This window comes from Peromyscus maniculatus, chromosome 3, assembly GCF_049852395.1.
Source record: "Peromyscus maniculatus bairdii isolate BWxNUB_F1_BW_parent chromosome 3, HU_Pman_BW_mat_3.1, whole genome shotgun sequence".
Taxonomy (NCBI): domain Eukaryota; kingdom Metazoa; phylum Chordata; class Mammalia; order Rodentia; family Cricetidae; genus Peromyscus; species Peromyscus maniculatus.
The window spans coordinates 165,523,711-165,538,467 of NC_134854.1; the positions used below are offsets into that span (position 1 = coordinate 165,523,711).

Sequence of the window (14,757 nt, forward strand, 5' to 3'; positions counted from 1 at the left end):
TGAAGAAAAAAATGAAACTTGATTTTGACCATCTTAAAGGCACTTTTAATACAACTTAATATTGAGTTGAGATGTTGAATAATACAATAATTTCTGGGCAGTTGCAAACTGGAACCTATTCAGTTATAATTTGGGGTCTAGTAGTAACCACCACTGAGATGAGAATGATTGGTCACGTGACATTTCCTCTTTTAATTATTTATATTTATTAGTGACTGCCACTGACATGAGAATGCATTGGTCACGCTACATTTCCTCCTTAATTGTTTATACTCAGCATCCAAGTGGTAGTTTATTTTGTGACTTTTTGTTTTGTTTCATTGTTTTTCAAGACAGGGTTTCTCTGTGTAGACTTGGCTGTCCTGGAACTCACTCTGTAGACCAGGTAGGCCTTGAACTCACAGAAATCCACCTGCCTCTGTCTCTCAAGTGCTGAGATTAAAGGCATGCACCACCACCGCTTGGCAACTTTTCTTGAAAGAACTTGAACATAGCATAGGATTTGATAATTCAGAACTGAGAAGTAGGTGTGAGATTGACTTATGTGCTCAGTACAAATGGTGAACTGCAAAATCACTGGGAACAAGTATATTAAATTGTTTTTTATAAGGAAGGAATCTGGAGTCATGAAATGTAGAAGTCATCCAGCAAGCAAGGACCTTGGAGAATCTTTAACAATGCCATCCTTTTACAAAGACTGAGAGATGGAGGTTAGTGGAGTGAATGGATGAGTTAGGAGTGAAAAGTTAGAACCTGGGGTGAGCTGTGTCCATATGTGCAAGGCATCGACCTGGGCTCTGGTCAGATTCGGTCCCATGAATGGCAGAGTGGGTAGAGGAGAGTAACACGGAACGACTTAGCCTCAATTCTGCCCACTACGTCAGCTAAATCTCATGCTAAACAAGGGCTGTGACTGCATCTCTTGTTGGCCACCATTTCTAGGTACTGAGCTTAATATCCAAGAAATGCTTTTCAGTGAGCAAAAAGAGTACAGGTGCATGCTGAAAAAGAAAAGAAAAAGATGCCGAAGAGACTAAGCTTAAAGAAAATAGGCATAATAGACTATTTTATTTCCTGAAATGGAAGGAAGCTAAATTCTCCAGAAATTAATAGTAGAAGTCTTGAGAAAATGACCTGCTTTCCCCCAGAGCAGGGAGCTCAGATTTCCCTGTGGTGGTGAAGGTGGAGGCTGCATGGATGAGCAGTCTCGTCCCACAGATACCATCGTCATGGAAGGCAGCAGCGGGTCCCTTTAGCCTAGTGCCACAGACTCCATGGAGAGAGGCTGGCACGTCGGTTGGGCATCCCTGAACAACTCTGGTTTCCTGCTAGACTCAGTAGCTCGGTTAGAAGACAGTTGGTGCCACTGTGAGATGCCGTTCCGCTGAGGTGTATGTACCTGGCAGTGTGCAGGCAGACACGGTGCTGGAGAAGGAGCTGAGAGTTCTACATCTTGATCCGCAGGTGGCAGCAGGAGTCTGTGTGTCACACTGTAGCTTGAGTGTAGGAGACCTCAAAGCCCATCCCCAACAGTGACACACTTCCTCCAACAAGGCCACACCTCCTAATAGTGCCACTCACTGAGGACCATTTTCTTTTAAATCACCACAGTAATACTTAACATTTTTTTTGTCTCAGTTATATATGTGTATGTGCTGAAATATAAAATATTTACCAGATCATGGTCCCAATAGGTTTATAGGGTTGAGTTAGAGAGATGGAATTGGGTTTGCTACAGACTCACTCCATGGTCCAGCAGAGGGTGGGGTATCCTGTGAGTGAGGTGACAGCTATGGGGCTTGCCCTGGACGGATGCAGCGCTCAGAAATGCAGGCGTGGCCGGGTGCAGGCTGGAAACCACGGGTTAGCATCACAGCATCAAGAAGAGTTGCTGAGCTTAGAAACACAAACTCATAGATGATAGATGTGTGTATTGACATGCTAGTGAAATTTTCTGTGGGAGAAAAATCTTCCAAGATCTAACATCTGTTTCCTATCTTTAATGGATGTAATTCTTCTTGAAGAGCTATTTCAAAGCCTTTTATGATTCATAAAATCCATGAATATCATTGTCTTCTAGATGAATACATATAAGTGATAGAAATGTTTATTATCACTAAATACAAACTTCTGGTTTTTTAAAGTCCTTTTACTTTCTCTCAGAACATGATAGACACTCTTGAGGCTATTTTAAACTGATATCTTGGGGGGAAAAAAACAAAACAGTTTTGCCTATTTTCCCATAGGTAAAAGGAAGGCAGGAGGATCATGAGTTCAAGACTAGCTTAGGCTACCAGTGGATCCCATGTCAAAAACTGAAAACAAAGAGTCAAGCAATCAACACACCAAACCATGTGAGCAAGAAGCAGACACACAGCAGAGTCCTGGGATTCTTCCCCTGGGAAAATTTTGTCAACAATAATAATATGTAGACAAATGACCTCTCTGAAAAATCCTTACATTGACTGTGAGTCTTTGGCCTTGAGCTAGGATGAAACTCTCAAGATACCTGTAACTAGAGTTTTCCTGCCTTGCCCACAGTCAGGACAAATCTTTGTCACCCGCCAGTCCCACAGCCGCTCAGACCCAACCAAGTCAACACAGAGACTTATATTGCTTACAAACTGTATGGCCATGGCAGGCTTCTTGCTAACTGTTCTTATAGCTTAAATTAATACATTTTCATAAATCTATACCTTGCCACATGACTCATGGCTTACCGGCATCTTCACATGCTGTTTGTCATGGTGGCAGCTGGCAGTGACTCCTTCCGCCTTCCTGTTTTTTCTTTTCTCCTCTCTGTTAGTCCCGCCTATACTTCCTGCCTAGCCACTGGCCAATCAGTGTTTTATTTATTGACCAATCAGAGTAATTTGACATACAGACCATCCCACAGCAGATACCCACATAGTAACTCCCGCAACCAGTTCAGGGCCATCCAAAGAGAAAGAGATCCAGCTCTTAGAGCCTCATCCCAGCTCATGTAGGAGATTGCTGAGGCCTCTGCCAGGGAGAACTGTAGGAGCTGGGGTACTCCAGATGCCTGGGTGGGGTCACTGAACACTAGCCTGAATGCAACTGCAGTGTCTTTCCACCAACCTCATGGAAAACCAAGATGAAGCTTCAGACCCCAGCCTTCACTGGAGAGGAGAGCTGAGAAGAGAGAGCATGACCACCCATCCAGTAGCCCAACTTTCTGGGTAGCAAACAAGGGTTTGGCTTCTGTTCTACCTACCTCAGGATATAATGGGACCCAGAATGGTCTAGAGCTATAGCAACTGCTAAGGAGACAAACAGTGGGTTGGACTAATGGGAATGCGTGAGGTACCCACAGAATGTGTCAGGAGAAGTTGGGGTTCTCTTATCTAAAGGAGAAAGGAATCAGCATGGATACAGAGAAATAGCAACATGCAAAGTTAGACAGCGTGGGGGATTTACAAGGTGCAGGAAACAAGGACCTGGAGTAGGTACCCTTCTAACATGGGGATAAAGATAAAAGGCACCAAAGGAGAAGAAACGGGAAGACATGCTGGATAAAGAAGTAGAGTGAGTCTCTAGAAACTCATGCAAACTACATGGACGTGGACGATTGACTCCTCAGAGAATCTTAATACAGAGGCTTAATGTGGCCAGGAAAGCATGGATGAACAAAATAGGGATTGCAACAAAAAGGTGGACAATGTTAAGAAATGTCAAACAAGCCCCCAGAATGAAAGAATGCATTAACTACACCAAAATTTTTACTTTAGAGGGCTTTAAAGCAGACCAAAGTAGAAAAAAAAAAAACTAATAAGTTGAATGCAGCTTCTCAGAAATTATCCAGTTGGAAGAGACTGTGTGCAAGAGTTACAGGATTTATGGGATATTATCACATAGAGTGGCATCTCTGTTTCTCAATTCAGGGAGGGAAGGAGGGAGGAACTGAGCTGTTTCTTCACAGATGAGCAGAAAGAAATGTCCAGATTCGCGATGCCCATCTAACTCCAAATACGACAAATCCAAGGCAACCCACATTGTAGTCCATGGTCAGAAGAAGACAGTATTGAAAGCAAGAAAAAAGCACCACATCACATAAACAAGACGTGGTGAGACTATTAGAAATCTCCCAGCAGGAAGTGTGCACGGCACACGTTCAAAGTGTAAAGGCACAAGAACACAGTGCTGTCAAAGCTACACATCACATGGAGACAAACAGCCGAGGAGACTGTCCCTGTCATTCCTGCCTTGTGAGACAAAAAATGTCACTGAGCAGCAGTGCAAAAGCATGAGGAAGTGTGGAAGGCGTGGACGAGCGTAAACACGCAGATGGCCCCAGAATGTCGGCATGGCAGTGGGTCAGCTGCTTAATTCTAGTGTAAAGACAGAAACCAAAAGCATTATATCTTATATGATATTAGAGCGACCAGCCTTAATATTATAATCCCAGGGGCTCAGGAGAGAGAACTACTAACGGCGAGGACTATCTTTGGGAAACAGAATCTCAGCACACCGAGCTCTTTATTCCACTTGCTTTAATTCCTTTGGGATAACATCCTATTTACACAGCTTCAGTTCTGTTCTCATGCCTAGCTCCTTTCTTACCTGATTTCTCTCTATATTTATCTACTGCTACCTCTAAGTTCTATCTTAATTCTCTTGTCTTAATTCTGCCTCATCTAGGTCCTTTTCGTCTTGTTCTTACCCAGCTAGTACTTGCCCATCTGACTCTTCCTCATCTTCCATCTTGTCCACACGTTCTCTCTGATCAAAACCCTCCTTATCCCTCTCCGTTTTCTGTCTCTCAGTTCTCAACGTTCCTCCTAAGTCTCTCCCTGGAATCCAGTTATGAACCCAAGCAATAGCAAGCCCCTGGTTGAGCAAGGTCACCAGGCTTGAATTCTACAGGATTATAAAGGTAGATAAGAATTTTCCTCAGGCAGTGACCACCAGGCTTTCTTTTACAACCCAACATGGGAGTGGTAATAGAGGAGGTCAACTGAGTGCTGATGACTGGTTAGCATATCAAAAAGGGGATCTATGTGCTCAGTCTACATTCCTGGAAGTGGTTAGGTAAGAAGTTAGGGGTCTACTAGTAAGGTTGTGTAAGAAAGGAGGGTCTTGCAGGGCATTGGTGGCGCACGCCTTTAATCCCAGCACTCGGAGGCAGAGCCAGGCGGATCTCTGTGAGTTCGAGGCCAGCCTGGGCTACCAAGTGAGCTCCAGGAAAGGCGCAAAGCTACACAGAGAAACCCTGTCTCGAAAAACCAAAAAAAAAAAGGGGGGGGGGTCTTACCGTAAACTGCAAAAGAAATAAAGCTATCCGCCTGACCTAGGAGACAGATGTTGTTTCGTATGGCCTTGGATGCTTGATAGGCATTTTAGATAAATACACTGTTAGTAGTTCTTGGAAGCACACAAGAAAATCATTTTAGCAACCAGCCAACATATATACAAAAGCTAAAATATCACCAAGACTCCTTAAGCCATGGCTTGACCTTTGGAGAAGTCCTGGACTTCTCCAAGTAGTAGCTTTTGTGACAGTAGCTGAATTCCATTATGTTTTCCCATGGCTTGCAGCAATTATAGATAGCTATAAAACATGTTAATAAATGATGTGAATAGTGACATCAACAATACAAAGCATGTGGAGAGAAGTAAAGGCACATGCTGAAGTATGATTGAAGTCATGGCATCTTGAAATGGGCTATTAGGAGATTTTTGTGACCACATAGCGACTACAAAGAAAATATCTATAGATAAGTTCAAAAGAAGTGGAGGAATACAGCACACAGATCCAAAGAAATGGGCAAGACTCAAAGGAAGGGCAGTCAGAGGAAAGGGGCTGGAGGATTGCCAGGTGCACGGAAAACAGATGACAAGTGGCAGTCAGTGGCCTTTCAGCTCCCCTAGCCACCGTTTCTTTAAATATAAGTGGGTTAAATTCTACAATCAAAAGGTGTGTGGTGGGCTAGGATATTTAAAAGCAACAAGACCCCACTCTATGCTGTCTGCAGGAGATATACTTAGACCTGAGGTCACCCCAGGAGATTGCTGAGGGTCTGCAACCTCACACTAAGGTTGTGGTGAAGGGAACAGAAGAGAGATGCTGTGCAAACTATATAGACAAGGTGTGTGTCCGGCAAAGAAGAGTGAGTGAAAAACGTCAATGGAGATAAGGGTGTTCCATCACAGAAGTATTAGTCTCCAGGGTGATACGCAATTGTGATGTCTGTGCACCCGACATCAGAGAACCGAGGGTAAGTAGACACTAGAAGGAGGAGAACAGTTGGCAGGAAGCCTCCCTCTGATCAGCCACTGATGGGGAATGAATGAGGAAGCCAGGCGTGCAGTGCGTGTCTTTAATCTCAGCACTTGGGAAGCAGAGATAGGCAGATGGATCTCTGTATGTCTGGGGCCAGCCTCATCTATGTAGTGAGTTGCAGGCCAGCCAGGGCTACGTAGACCCTGTATGAAGAAAGAAGAAATGGGAATAAGGTTGAGTGAGGAAGTGAGAGGCATATCCTTGAAAACTCTTACAGATGACGAAGAAGCCATGGATAAATGGAAGGACATTATGTTCATGAGTTAGAAAATATGTTCTTAAAATGTCCATACTGATGGAGGTAATTCATAGATTCATTGGAATGCCTATCAAATATCTCAATGGAGTTTTTATAGAAGTAAAAAATTTTCTAAAATGCCTGTGGAATCACAAAGAGCCCTGACTAGGTGAAAGAAATCTTGAGAAAGATGGAGGAATTACCCTTCCTGATTTCAAAAACTTACAAAACTGTAGAAACCAAACACAGAACTATGACACTCTCCCCCACCCAGTGGCTAAGAGCAGTTATTGATCTCACAGAAGACCTGGGTTCAGTTCCCAGCACCAGGCTCACAACCACCTATAACTCCTGCTCCAGGTGATCTGCTGCCTTTTCTGATTTGCACTGTATACTCAGGTGCACAACCTTCCCCCTCACACAGAAGCATAATTAAAAGATAATCTTTTATAAAATGGGAAAGAATGAAGATATTTCTCCAAGGAAGACATACATATGACCCACAGCGGTGTGAAGGGACCACATGACCAGTCATCTAGGAGATTGTTTAATGTATTTGGGATAGCTATCATGAAAAAATACAAAGTTTAAGGTAGAGAAATTGAAATTATCAACAGTTACTGGTGAGGGTATAAAGTGGGGCCACCATTATGCAAAGTAATATGGAGGTATCATAAGACAAAGTAGAACTACTAATGGGGACTATGGGGTCCAGCCCCTCAATAGCCCTCTCCCAGGGTCCAGGAAGAATCTACAACCAGCTGATAATCTAATCTAAGATGACATGAAATGAATCTACCTACAGGAAACTCTTTAGTCCGTTTATTTTTCTGAGTCAGTTCTTTGTCTACACAGCTTCTTTTCTGCTCCCATACTAGCTCTTTTCTTGCCTGATTCTCTCTACATTTGTCTGCTGTTCCCGCTAAGTGTGCTATCTTAGTTCCTTCATCTAATTCTGCCTTATCTAGGCTCTCATCCATCTAGTTGTTTCCCATCTCAGCTCCTCTCTCATCTCCTCCTTTCTCATCTTGTTCTTCCTCATCTTCCATCTTGTCCCTCTAGTCTCTCTTTTAGCCCTTCAATCTAGTTCTTCCCCGTCTCAGTTCGTTCCTCTCCAGTTCTTACCCATCTAGTTATTCCGTTCTCTTTTCTCTTCTCCGTCTCGTCGTGCTCTGAAAATAAAACTGCCTTTTACCCCTTGACCCTTGTCTCTCCAAGCCATCTCTGCTCCCGCCATTTCTGGCCAGTGTGCTCAGTCACCAGGCAACTTGTCCAGGCGACTTCCATCACAGCTGGATGTACCTGTGAGTAGGAACCCTTTAGTTCTGAGTTCATTGTTAAGGGTGGATCTAAAACTAGAGATAAGACTTTGGAAAGAAGAAAGTTAGACTTAATTAGCACATCCGCCAGGCCTTCTCAAACAGATAGTCTGATGCTTAAGTCTGTTCTTAGAGAGTACAGAGGTATCTCTGATAAGATACTTTCGTCCGTCTGGGGATGGGCCTGGCCCGATGCTGATAATGACAATAATTACAGAAAGGCCCAAAATTAAGGGTCCTGGCTGTGTTACTGCTCAGAAGGTTATCTAAATGTTCCTTTAGTAGAGGGGAAATTGTGCTCAAAGAACGATGGAAAAGCTACAATAGCACACGAGAAATTCCTAGTAGGAAAAGGCTGATAATCAAAAGCCAGTATTTCCAAGACCCCTTGAGCCTCAGCGTGACCTCTGGAAGGCCCTTGGCTTCTTCCAGGTATTAGCTTTTCATTAATCAGCTGAAATCCTACTTCATATGTTTTTGCAGCTTGCAGCAAACTTCCATATGATCCTGAAATTGTGCATGTAATATTGGTGCCAGTGAGTCTGGAATCAGGAGATTGCCAGGGATCTGCAATGTGCCCCCCCCCTCTTGTTCTGATGGTTAAATTGTCGATGTGGCAGGATTAGAGTCGGCAGAGAGAAGCTCTGGTTGTGTCTGTGAGGCGTTGTTGTGAAGACTTTGAAGCAGAAAAACACACCCTAAATGTGAACAGTCCCATTTCCCAGGCTGGGGTCCTGACCAATAGAGAGAAAGTGAGCTGGGCACCAGCATTTATCTCTCTCTGCTCCCCTGTGGATGTGACGTGATGGCTGCCTCCACCACCTCCTCCCGTGGCTTCACTGCCAGCAAGGACTGTTCCCAGATGTGAGCCCAAGCGAACCTTCCCTCCCTCAAGTTGCTTTTTAAAGGGAGTTTTGCCACATCCTTGAGAAAAGTAAGCAAAACAAGTTTACTGCTATATCCCAGAACAAGCAAGATGCAGAAACAACCCAGATGTCTGCAAGGTGTGAATGGATGGAGACAATGAGCCGTCCAATGGCTACGAAAAGGAACTAGTCTAGTAGTCCATTCATAGATAAACTGGTCAAATGTGGTATAAAACAATATTCGTCAACCTTAAGGGAGTTCTACCATGCAGGACAGTGTAGTTGAACCCAGAGGATGTGTTAAGTAAGCCATTAGTCACGGAGGACGGTGGCCTCCAGACCCTACTTACATGAGGTACCTGAAATAGTTAAAGCCTACAGAAGCAGAGAGTAGATGGCAGTGTCTGTAGGCGGACGGGAAGAGGAAGAGTTACTTCTCAACAGGTGTAAAGTCTTGATCCTGAGTGACAAGTAACTCCTGTCACTGGCTGCATCACATTGTACCTGAGTCAACAATACCACATTGTATTTGACAATGCTTTCCACACTCTGCCTCACAGTACTATACACGCTGTGGTTAGCAATACCATACACGGTGTAGTTAGCAGTACCATACACAGTACCTAACAGTACTATACACACTGTGGTCAGCAATACCATACACAGTACCTAACGGTACTATACATGTCGTGGTTAGCAATTCCATACACAGTGTAGTTAGCAGTACTATACACAGTACCTAACTGTACATGGTGTAGTTAACAATACTATACACGGTGTAGTTAGCAACACTGTACATGGTGTAGTTAACAATACCATACATACAAACATAAAGAACATAGACCTTGGACTAGAGACACAGCTCAGCTAGCAGCATGCCAACTGAGCATGACAAGGCCCTGATTTCAAGTTCAGTTCCTAGTCCTGAATAAATTAGACATGTGGTGCATACATCTAATCTCAGCTCTAGGGAGGTAGAGGCAGGAGGATCAGAAGTTCCCAGCTTCATAGGGAATTGGAGACCAGCCCGGGCCGTATGAGATCCTGTGTATAATTGTGACTATAAATATTTAGGAGCACAGATTTCAGCACAGCCCATTCGTGGCTCTTGCTTTAGTGCCATTACTAACTGACCGTAAGTGACTGTGGGTGGCAATGTGGCAGCTCTGAGGAATGCCGAGTGTGATGCCGAAAGCCTGTGTGCCATCTTCTGACCTATGCAGGCACACAGTGGGGTCCTAACTGCAGGCGAACCCTGGAGAAGCCAGCAGGGTGTCTGGGACTGATGCTGGCTTCCCGCTGCTTTGCGCTCTTCCCCAAGCTGATCATCCTGGCAGGTTAAGGTTGTTTCTGGTAGCCACTGAATCATCAGGACGCCACAGCATTAGTCTTATTGGCTAGTGGAGAATGGGTGCTGGATGCAGAGTGACAAGGACATGGGGAGGTTTGTGGTGGATGATAAGACATCAAAGAGTTTACAGTGGGAATATCCAGTGTGTTTCCAGCTGTGGTGGGGGAGGGACTTCCTGTACTAATGCTACCTGTGCCTCCTATGATTGACAGTCCAAAGGAGAAAGAGGAAGGTCCTAAAACAAAGACTCGTCTCCCCCAACGCCCATGGTCTGCACCTGTCACCCTGCTCTCAGTGTAGAGCATCTTCCAAGTGTGCAACGGGTGCTCCGTGCTGAGTTTGGGGGAGCTGGTCACGCCCGAGTCAGACAGGAAACCACGTGCTCATCTGTGAGAGCCTGCGTGAGCTGCAGGGTTACTTAAAAGCCAGTGCTTCTACATGCTTTCACTTTTCCCTGTGATCTCTAAAGTCTGAGCTCATCACAGTTTCTCAGTGACTCTTGATTGAAATGACACTGAAAGCTTGTGGTTCGGATCTTGGGGAGTCTCTGCCGTCTCCTTTACTTTTTAAAAAATTGACCTCAGCCAGAAGCAAGTAGATATCATTAAGCAGCTGCAAGATGCTGTCACCAAGAAGGGTGCCACAAAGATAGGCCAGGGCCGGAGGACACCGAGCCAGGGCCGGGGAGGCCTTAGCAACATTAAATGTGGGGGAAATTGCTCAGATGTCCTTAAAACATGAAGTAAAAATGGAGGAGGAACAAAAAAAAAAAAAAAAAAGAGGAACTGTTAGTTGTCCCAGGAGGCTGGCGGCGAGCTGTGTGGAGGAAGTGCAGGGGTACTGAGGAGGAGGCGGTGTTAACAGCCTGCCCATGAGAGAGGGGAGCACAGAAAGCCCTAACTTGCTTCTCAGGACTCTCCGGGGTGGAAGGAGCTGGGTGTGCTGTGCCCATGCAAACAGAATTGCAGAAGTTGAGCTCAGGCTTATCACTTCCCTGAGAAGAAAAGCACATTTCCAGTTTCCTGTGCCTAAGTGCTCAGTGCCCTCCATGCTGCTGAAGCCCAGACTGACCTGTGCCTAAGTGACGCAGGTGAAGGATCAGGATAGGGCCTGTGGAAGAGCTGAGTCTCTACTGCCTGAACTGGAGGAATCCCAGAACAGAACCTGCAAGCTAAAAGCACCACCCAGACTCAGAGCAGAAGACTGGGACCTGCCATGTAAGTAGCACGGTTCACCCCAGCCTGGGGCAGATCCTCTGCCATTTTCCTGGATCCCAGCTGCTGGGTTATCCAGCAGAGTTTAGGAAACAGTACTGAAGGGCTCCCAGGGATCTCTGCCTCCTGCTAGGAACATGATAAGACCATTAGCTTCCCTTGGCTTTGCTGAAGGTGTCTTTGGCTGTATTTCCTTTTAAAATGAAACAGACCGTGGTGGGAGCATTGTTAAGCTCAGTGGCAGACAACTGGCCTTGTGTGCAAGAGGGTGTATCAATATTAAATACATGAAAATTGTTTTCTTTTTTTTTTTTTTGGTTTTTCGAGACAGGGTTTCTCTGTGTAGCTTTGCGCCTTTCCTGGAGCTCACTTGGTAGCCCAGGCTGGCCTCGAACTCACAGAGATCCGCCTGGCTCTGCCTCCCGAGTGCTGGGATTAAAGGCGTGCGCCACCACGCCCGGCTATGAAAATTGTTTTCAAAATTATAATATGTACCTAACATATATGCGTATATGTATGGATATATATATGCACATTTTAGTTGCTTTGGTTTTGTTTCTGAGACAGAGTCTCACTGTGTAGCCCTGACTGACCTAAAATTCTATGTAGACCAGGCTGGCTTCAAACACGCAGAAATCGATCTGCCTCTGGCTCCAGAGTGCCGAGATTAATGGTGTACTCTGTCATGCTCAGATTTGCTCTATTTTTTGAAACTGGTGTATTTACAATGTTTGTGTGTCAGCCCACAGCATGTGAGAATTTACTAAAAATAATGTGAGAAGACAATTGTCAAATTGCAAATGTCAGGCTATTTATAAACCTGCTTTATCTAGAAACATGGAACGGAAAATGTAAGGCTCATTTACCTCACCACTTACAGACAGTGGCTTTTGCTCAGCAAGCTTCTTATTTTAGCAGCGTGTATCTTCCTTTTATAGAGTCCTTGTGGAGGAGTAAGCAGACATAAAGGTGACGGTGCTCCGCCTGGGCTGGTTGTGAATTCCTGTGCCTTTTCCACTGTTGGTCTAAGGAAGTGGCCGAGGCATTTGAGGAATTGCCTCATTTGAGAAGAGCAATGTTTTTGGATATTTTATTGTTTCTGTCTCATGCTTTGTGGGCTCACTGGGTTTCAGCGTTTCTGAAGGCACCTAAAACCATGCTTTAAATCAGGAAGTTTATGTGTTGTTATTGCTGGGGGCTTGGAAGAAGGTTCTCTTGTGACCGGGGCTGCTGTGTTGAGGCATGGATGGGCAGGTGTGCTCAGTTTGGTGTACGTTGTGTCTGCCTTAGACCACATCCGTGCTCAGAGCACTGACCCATTGGACACAGAGCCGTCTTTTGATGAAGTCGATATTACAACCCGCAGTTTTATGAGCCGGTAAGACTTGGTGCCCCCTCCCACGGTGGCTCCCCTGTAGCATCTGTTGAGGAGAGTCGGCTGCCGTAACTCATCCCACAGCTCCATTGGTGCCTCCCCACTGGGAGATACCCTCTAGCCTAGCCGCAGGGACAGCTGGTGCCAATGTCACTAAAGCTGCGCCCCCAGTTCGAGAGCTTTTTTCCATGTCTGGATGACATGTGGACACTTCCATCCTCCACTGACCTGCTCTTAAGGATTCACTAAACCCACAGGTGTCTGTACTTGTCCTCTCCAGAGAAGGGACACCTATGGGAGTGTTACTAAAGAACAGTTCCTATGAGAAGGTCTTTCTCAAAAACCTGTTAAAATCAAACTTTGGGCAAAGAGGGCAGTTAGTTTACGTTTTCAAAATGTTCCACAGCAGGTAGAGTTGGGACAGCAACAAGGGAGGACAGTAGACACACACACACACACACACACACACACACACACACACACATCCCCCACTTCCACGGAGGACAGTAGTCACACACACACACACACACACACACACACACACACATACACACACATACACACATACACACACATCCCCCACTGCCACAGAGGACAGTACACACACACACACACACACACACACACACACACATACACACACATCCCCCACTGCCACAGAGGACAGTACACACACACACACACACACACACACACACACACACACACACACGTGTCCTCCGCTGCCACCCATGCTGCTTGCGTTGTGAGTCAGACAGTTGAATTCTGAGTCGGAAAGAGAAACATTCAAATGTCCTCAGCTGTTCTGAAACTATCTAGCTACTTGAATAAATTAGCAACTGTTTTCTGACCCATCTCAAATTCATCTGCCAGCTGTGGGAAGATGGGCTTGTTTTTTAGAAAAATATTCAAGCCAATGATGACCAATATGCACAAAGTGAAACGAAGTTCTTGATAACGTTTGATTCAGCATCAGGCTGGCTGGCACGTGAAGTGGCCTCTGAGGAACCAGCCTTAGAGCTGTTGGCTTGCTTGAGCGGTTGCTGTGCATTTTCTTTTTAAATTACATCTATCCTGTGGCCATCTGCATGTTTTCTTTTTTCTTTGATTGTATATAGGTATCTTCTTGTGTTGATAGGCGATATTGGTTATCTGTGTCTTTGTTGTTGTTTGTTTATTTATGTATATGAGTATTTCCCTGCATGTATGTTTGAGCCCCATCTGTGTGTCTGGCACCTGAGGAGGCCAGAAGAGGGTGTTGGATCCCCTGGAACTGGATTTACATATGGTTGTGAATCGTCATGTGGGTGCCAGGAATCAAACCCAGGTCCTCTGGAAGAGCAGCTGGTGCCCTTAACTGCTAAGCCATCTTGTATACGTTTTTTGAATCATAGTCCAGACTGGCCTGGAAATGGCTATACAGCCAAATAGGATGTGGAATTCCTGACCCTCCTGGGTCTTCCTCCTGGGTGTAAATCCTAGGATTACAGGTTTGTGCCACCCTGGCAATATTGAATTATCAGCAGATACTTATTTGAAAAGGAAATGTAAAACCATTCTTAGATGGAGGCCACACATACAACACATTCAGGGTTTCTTATCTATAGGAAACACAGACTAGAGCTAATCTGGACTCTCGGGCTGCCACTTGACAGATCGCAAGAGGATTGCTTGTGGGAACCAGAAGTACTCTGTTGGGGAGATCCTGAGAAGTACCTGTCTCATTCTTTAACAGTGTCTGCATGTGAACGCCACAGGTTATGGATGGCTTTCCACTAGACTGCCTCATGGAAAACTCTTATGATGGCCTTTCTGTGTGGAGAGGGATGGCACAGGAGAGGACAGATACAGGGTGACTGTCACATGTCCTGAGTCATCAGAAACGAGAGGGGGAGCAGCTGACAAAGAGGAGTCTGTGCAGCTGACACAGACACACACACAACACACACACATAACACACACATAACACAACACACTCACACAACACACACACAACACACATCACACACACACACACACACACACACACACACACACACACACAGATAAAAGGCCCTGGGATTTGAGTGTGGGGGTCTATACCTATATTCCCA

The 14,757-nt window shown here is 45.2% G+C and overlaps 1 protein-coding gene across 5 annotated transcripts in view; it reads left to right on the forward strand.

Annotated features, from left to right (window-relative positions):
* The first annotated feature begins 7,250 nt into the window (after positions 1-7,250).
* Irag2 (inositol 1,4,5-triphosphate receptor associated 2) overlaps positions 7,251-14,757 on the forward strand; it is a 58,980-nt gene continuing 51,473 nt past the window's right edge. For 3 of the 5 annotated variants that reach the window (XM_076568286.1, XM_076568287.1, XM_076568288.1), the window contains exon 1: positions 7,251-11,292. The gene's annotated coding sequence lies outside the window, so the exon portion shown is untranslated. The remainder of the gene's footprint in view (positions 11,293-14,757) is intronic. The other 2 variants (XM_076568291.1, XM_076568292.1) reach the window with 2 other exon arrangements.